This window comes from Zea mays, chromosome 8 (assembly GCF_902167145.1).
Source record: "Zea mays cultivar B73 chromosome 8, Zm-B73-REFERENCE-NAM-5.0, whole genome shotgun sequence".
NCBI lineage: Eukaryota > Viridiplantae > Streptophyta > Magnoliopsida > Poales > Poaceae > Zea > Zea mays.
Window position 1 is genome coordinate 102006045 of NC_050103.1, and position 7059 is coordinate 102013103.

General features: G+C 44.6%; 1 pseudogene; it reads left to right on the forward strand.

The window, feature by feature from the left end:
• The first annotated feature begins 4874 nt into the window (after window positions 1-4874).
• Window positions 4875-5755, forward strand: LOC118473211 (uncharacterized; annotated as a pseudogene).
• The last annotated feature ends 1304 nt before the right edge of the window (window positions 5756-7059 follow it).

The following is a 7059-nucleotide window of genomic DNA, read 5'->3' on the forward strand; positions in this document are numbered from 1 at the left end:
TTCCCTGTTGTTTTTCAGGTTCTAACTTTGTGCTGTTGTTGATGGTGTTAAGTGCCGGTGGGCTCGGCCTTCTTATAAGTCTAAGTAACCCTTCTATACTTCTTATTGAGGATGATCCCTTGAGCTAGCATATATATTTCAAACTTATACTTTTGTAATCACTCTGATAAACTAATGTAAAATTTTTGTAACCTGTAAAATTTGGTAGTAAGATTTTCCGCTGCAACAATATTGGTGTGTGTGATTTGTGTTACTTAATCCCGCGGTTCTGGTTGAAAGTGGTTTATCCGATGTCCTTGGGGCAATCGGACAGATCCTGTTGAGTTATCTGGTGCACATGCATGGCTGTCTGAGGTCTTTGGGACAAGGACAGGTGCATGTGGGCCCAATAACTTGGAGGTTCTGCCACAGGCTGGCATCGGAGCTGGATTAAGTATATACAGTCACATACATATTTTCAAAACAAAAGTTTTGGTTTCGAAAAACCTATTTTTAACTAAACATATTGTTTGGCTTTGAAAAATAGTTTTGAAAAACTATAATGCTAGCGACATCCTCTGTTAAGCCCTAAACTAAGGACTATTAGGTGGCTTAGTTGAAAACCACTAACCCACAACCGGGTGGGTATTGCATACATGTGTATTGTTATTTTTAAGGCCATTCAGTTTTGAATGGATCGACGCTCAGGTAAGGTGAGATGTGAGCGCATGACCGAACAAACGTCGGTCTAGGGAAGTGCTTAATTGTGGCGCTTGATTATATACATGTTTTACATATGTATATATGAAGGCTGCGATGTGGAGTAATTACTTTTTCGGGAATTCAGTACCCCATGGATGTGTATGGGTATACAGACATGGGAATACTGAGAAGTGTAATGTACTTGTAACGACGCACCTACGCTCAGGTAAGAAGGTGAGTTACCATAATGAGTTGCCCTATGGTTAAAGTGTGGCAACGGCGCCTATGCGTGGCTCGGCGCTTAATGATGAGCTGGCCTCCATATAGAAATATATGGAGTATAAACTGTGATAAACTGTCATGTGTGACTTGCATCATTGGGAAAATGGGTTGTGATGGAATTTTTCTGCAGGTACACTAACCTCGAAAACGTATGTGTAGCTGACGACTAGTAAAATACCGTGAGAATCATAAGTATGCCACCGGTATAGAACGTTATTGCCACATTATGTTGGCAAAATCAGTGAGGACGTGTAGGACGAGCATGCATCCTGATTGTTGCATCATGTTTGTCACCTATACATTCAAAATGCTTCTCTCATCTTTATTCCAGTAACCATTGATTGTAGATAATATGGTGTAATGCTGAATTATGAACTTCGATGAAATAGCTGTCCTCCGTTCCTTAGGTATTATGTTTAGATGCTATATGTGTGCTCTTGTGCTTAATGTGTCGATAGAAGGTTAGAGACTTGATTGCCTAAACCCAAAACCAGGCCATATTCTTATTTAGTGAACCATGCCCAAATTTGAATTGTCCATTATTACTCCATGACAAAGCCCATACAAATAAATGCGTAGATAATTTCCTTATTGGACATAAAATGTACCTAAGCTTAAAACAAGGATCTCAAGTCATGTCTCCTTCTAGAACCATTCCTTTGTTCAGTTGATGCCTTGGTTTCCTCATGTCATCGAAGGCATATCAACTTAATCCTTGACCTTGTGATCTCTACGGTGGGCATAGAAATATGCTTGGGGTTGAATTAACAGTTTCCCATCGTACTCCTTCCAACAAGTTTATGTTATGGCCATACCTTGTTCGTTTCATCGGGCCATGATCTATTTGGCTTTCTACTTATAACCATTTTTACAGGTGGAGTATCTCTTTGTATATTGTCGCCCTTGCTCAATCCAGTTCTATGGTGCGAGATTTCTTATTGGTTACATCTGGTAATGGTGTTATGACTAAAACTGATGGCACCGCGATAAAACCGAGGGCCTCCAGTGGATGCATACACATGGCTGTGCTGCTCGGTACACGCTAGTATCACAGTTAGTAGTCATAATCCATTATGAGGTTATATCCATATGTTATCTCTGCACAAATTGTTTTTACCACGTGAGATTCATTATTGGTGCCAGTTTTGTAATGGTGTCATGGTTAGGAACTTATGGTACCGCGGCGAAACTGAGAGCCTCCTGTGAATGTGCACCCAGGATTTTGCTGCTTGGCGCATGTCGGTATCGAAGTCTTTAGTCATGATCCATTATGGAACTACATTGATGTGTTATCTCCCGTAGACCTCTTCCTTGAAACAATTTCTATGTTGTTTGTGAAGTGATCAAGCAACATCTATCATCTTTATTGGATCAAAAACGGCATACCACTTTCGTGTGTGGTCTCTTTTCTTTGATCTTGATAGTGACTACTCATACAAGTTCCCTTTACATCTTGTGGGTAAAGGTGAAGCCTTGGAGCTTTTTAGTGTTGGAGAAACAACTGATTAGCTCTCAAATTGGAGATTGACTTTCCCTGCTGTTGAGATGCAGGAGTTTGTTCATTCGCTCTCCTATTTTCCATGTATTTCTGAACCCAGTCCGTTCATCTCGCATGAAGAAACGGATGAACGACCTGACCAAATGGACTTCTACCCAAATGCATGACCTTTGCGAGTAAATGTGAACTCTCAACCCTTGGCTTACCGAAGGTACTGAGAGAACTTGCTCAATGTCAAAGGTAGTTCAACAAGTTGGTTTTACTAACTTGTAACTGCATTGTGATCAAAGGTTGAGTTTAGAGATCATTTTGTCGAGTTGTCTAAACTCACTTTGGTTCAACCCGTCCTAAGAAAGTTCTTACAAAGATCAAGTTAAAATCGACTGATCACCACCTAATCATCGCTCTAGTCATGCCTTGATCGCCTCACGCGTGCTTTTCCAGCGTGTGTGATCATGTCGAGCCGTGACTAGTGCTGGATAAAATGGACTGGTTGCAAAGTCCCCATCTACATATCCCTCCACTGGTGATTCTCTCGAATCTATACCATCTTTCGTGGACTTGAATTCTCGGGTTAGCCATATGTTAACCGCGACAGTATTCGACATCCACATCCGTCTCGTGTGTTACGAACTCACTGTGACCACTTGTTGGTAAACATCTTTCTGTGTGTTATACCCAAGATGGTGCATCTAATTCTATTTGGGTAAAATCGCGTATTTATCGCTCGCCCAATAGACTCAGATAGTACAGTGTCATCAGAAAAAGCAAGCTGCACACATGGAACCTTATGTGTTCTTCTGGCAGACAACGTCTCTATTGGTGGACATTTCTAAATTAGCCTAAGGCGATACATGTTATGTCTACTGGAGAAACGACGTTCTGAGGCACTCGCCTTCACTCAGGACTGTCTTATGATTATCGCTGATATGGACATGGGTTACATGCTTCTCTACTCTTAGAAGTCTTTTGTTCTGAATCTCGGGACGAGATTCTTTTAAGGGGGGAGGGCTGTAACACCCCAGGTGTTTATATTCTGCTCGACAACGAGTACGGATTTAAGCACGAAATATCAGTGGATAACACAGATTTTAAATTTTAATCATCCTCGCTTATTGCGATTTTAATATCGCATCTGTTCCGTTTATCGTGAGTGTGACATCATTTTTACTTCTATTTATTCGGGCTCTTCCCAAATTTTCGTGTTATTCGGAATATAGTCGTTCCGAAAATCGGTGCGTTCGATGATTATTTAAAATCCATCGCTCGCGCGGATACGAATTCGGAAGCCCGGACCATTATCCCGGGCAAATTAATTTGAACTCAACAACTAAAATGTTCGGGGCCAAATTAGTCTGTATCGCGCGTTGCCCGAGAGAAATATTGCGTGAGATTAATAATCAGGAGTATTTGGTATTAAATCGATTAAAACAGATAAAGGTAATTAGAGCTGGACTCAAATAATTTCTAATCGGTCTAACTTCAACGAAATCAGTCATAAATTAAAATACGAAAGCCGAAATCAGTGTAGTTCGGTCGGTATGTTCTCGTCTCGATCTGAATCTCTGGATATAAATCACGGGTGAAAACTCAATTGCTTCCGAAAAATTCACCAAATCAAATCCTGCCCAATTATTGTTGTCAATCCTAATTATTCAACCCTTTAGTCATCGCTAAAAATATCAATTCAAAATATATGTGGATTTGTAAAAAAAAAAAAAGAAGAGAAAGATTAAAAAATGGAAACATCCTCACGGATCTCTCTTTCTCCATTTTTGTTTCAGCCACCGTCAGATGATCTCATCCTCCCACCGCTCAAGTCTCTTGCTCCTATCCATGTCGTGAGTTTTTTTTCCGTTGAAGCTGCTGCAGCACCTGCTTTTTCCCAGCTCATATCTCCCTCTTGATATTTCTTGCCGTCGGAAAAAATCAAACCGCCCCAGCCTGTCTTTATCTCCTGCGCGAGCCGTGCTCGTGATCCTTCCCAGCCGCTTCATCTTCTTGCGTGCGCAGCTTTCCTCTACTCAAGCTCGCCGCGCGCCAGGCCGACTCCTCTCCTGCTCCAGCTCGCGGAGTTCCCATGGCCGCCGTAAGCTCGCCCCTGGAGCTTCCCCGTCGCGCGGTTCTCTGTTCTCTGCGCACAGTCGCGAGCTCGCCGGCGTGCTCCGGATTTAGCCATGGAGCGTCCCCATCGGCCATCGCCGTGGAGCTCTCCTGACCGTCTCCAGACCCACGCCCATGGCAGCTCGCCTCCACAGTCCACACCGCGCTCCTCTGCTCGGCCTCCTCTCCAATTTCCCCAACCGAGCTCCCATCTCCCTGTTGCTATGCCCAGCCGACTGCAACTATGGCCGCGCCCAGCTTATCTCCCTCAGCGCTCGCGGCTCTCTCTCTCTCTCCCCTGGTCCCTGCCATGGCTGGTCGAGTTTTTCCCCAGCCGCAAACTCTCCCTGCTCGGCTGCTCGCTCCTCCCATGGCGTCCATCTCCGTAGTCGCCGCCCTCTGCTCTGGAGATTTCTACGCGCAGCCCAGCTTTTCTGTTTATTCCCAGCGCGCGCGTCTACTCCCTCTGCCTGGGTTACGCTCCTCCCTAACAACGCTGGCACACGCTCTCCTCTGGTCGTTGGTCGTGCTTCTCCCTCAGCAGCCAACCTCGTCGGCCGAGCCCAGCCCCAGCTCGCCCAGTCTCCATCTCCTTTAATCTGCCGTTCTCCAGCTCGGTCTCTGTTTCTCTGCACACGTCGAGTTCCTTGCCGCGCGCTGAGCTGTGAGCTCTGTGTCGTGTCCCTGGTTCCAGCGTGGAGCTCGTGAGCGTCTTCCTGTGCTCCTTTTGTGCGATCAGCTTTGGTCTCTATTACCCGCTAAACTACTGTCGCGCCGGGTTATGCCCTGATGCGCGCATCATTAGTCTTCATCGTGCGTGTCGTGACAGCTGTTGTGGCCGTGAAGCAGTCCGCGCCATAGAGTTCGTCCGACCGCGACCTCGCTTTACTCCTCGCGTCATCGTTTGCCGTCGAGTCGTCGAACACGTCATCCTCTGCTCAAACCCCACCTCACCAGCTCGCTCCCGACTTCAGCTAAAAGCCGTTGTCGTTCCGCGCGTCAGCAAGAAATCCCAAGAATCAAGTGAAGATGAAGCTAGCAGCACGATACTCCCCAAGTGTTCGACAAATTGTCTGGATCGGAAAATCGCTACCGATCTCGCAGATTCGTGTCAGCTGCTGAAACGGTAAGCTGATGAATTATTCAGAATAGTTCAATCGATGAATAAATAAATTGCTAGTGCGATGCTCATTAGGTGCTCGATAAATTGCGTAAGTCACGAAACTCCCGTCGACTTCGTAGTTCTTGCGATTATCGAGCCAGATTCAGTTATAGCGAGTTATCTCGCTATTCCGATCAAGTAGTTAAATTAGTGTACCGAGTAGAATATGAGTAGGCATGTGTGTTAATAAAATATTTTAATCACTTATAAAGATGTAGTATAATTTATAAAGCAAGAGATAAGTTTAGAATTCAATTAATTAAGTAGCTGATAAGTTGTGTTTAGGCTAATCATGTTTAAAGTGTATGATGTGTTGTTCGTGATGTTTGCGTTAGGTTCGTTTAATCTAGAAAACCGTGATTATTAAGCTTAGTCATACGTCGATAGCTAGTGTTTTCGTATAAAATAGTACGACGCTTCGTCACTAAGTATTTAATTCTTGTCGGCGTAGCACTATTTAGGTTCGTAATATTTTCGTCTATATGCATTCATGTGCATAATGCATTTCATTCAGGTACGTTAATTAATCGCGTGATGCGGAAGACGAGCCAAGTCGACCCCAAGCGTGGGCTTCTTCGCAAGGCGATGCTGATGGACAAACCTGAAGATGGTCGTCAAGTGCTCATTGACTAACAACACTAACCTAGTGTTACTCAGGCAAGCCCCGGTGCATTTGCCACCTCCTTGATGCTTTTAAAATCTTTCTCACTTGCTTGATGCATTAGGTGATAGGAGTTGATTGATAAAACAATTCCTGCATTACCTTCCTTGAATTTGATTACCTTCCTTGATCACCCGTTTTACAAAAGATTTTTGATGCTTAGCCTTGCTTTAGAAAAACAAAATGTTTTGTTTTACAAAAGATGATGTGGCAAAAGTGGGTGGGATGTTTTCGAAAATAAAATTTGATGGTGGATCCATCAAGGCCTTGATGGGTTCAACATCGGAAAAGATATACCTCTGCCAGGTACCAAACTTTGGGTTTGAAATGATTAAGCCGAGACCGGGCGGGTGACTTGCACGAGAAAGGAGTCTCGGTGTAGTGTCTCCGTCTGAGTCGATTAAGGACCGTCTCGATGTAGGCCTGCTGACCGAGGACCCTTTAACTGGTCACATGCCTCGTCATGGGTAAGCCTTGCCTCGGGCAGACTAAGGCCAGAATAAGATAACACGAATGGGCGTGGAGCGGTGGCGGGAGTAGCGTGTACCCTCCGTGGCAAGAGGCTGGACGGTGGTGTATCTGTGCTCTCGGTTTGCGTGAACCTGATCTGGTCTTAAGAACCCCGGTGGCGGGTTGACATATGCAAGGGTTAAGTGCTACATATGTCGTGTG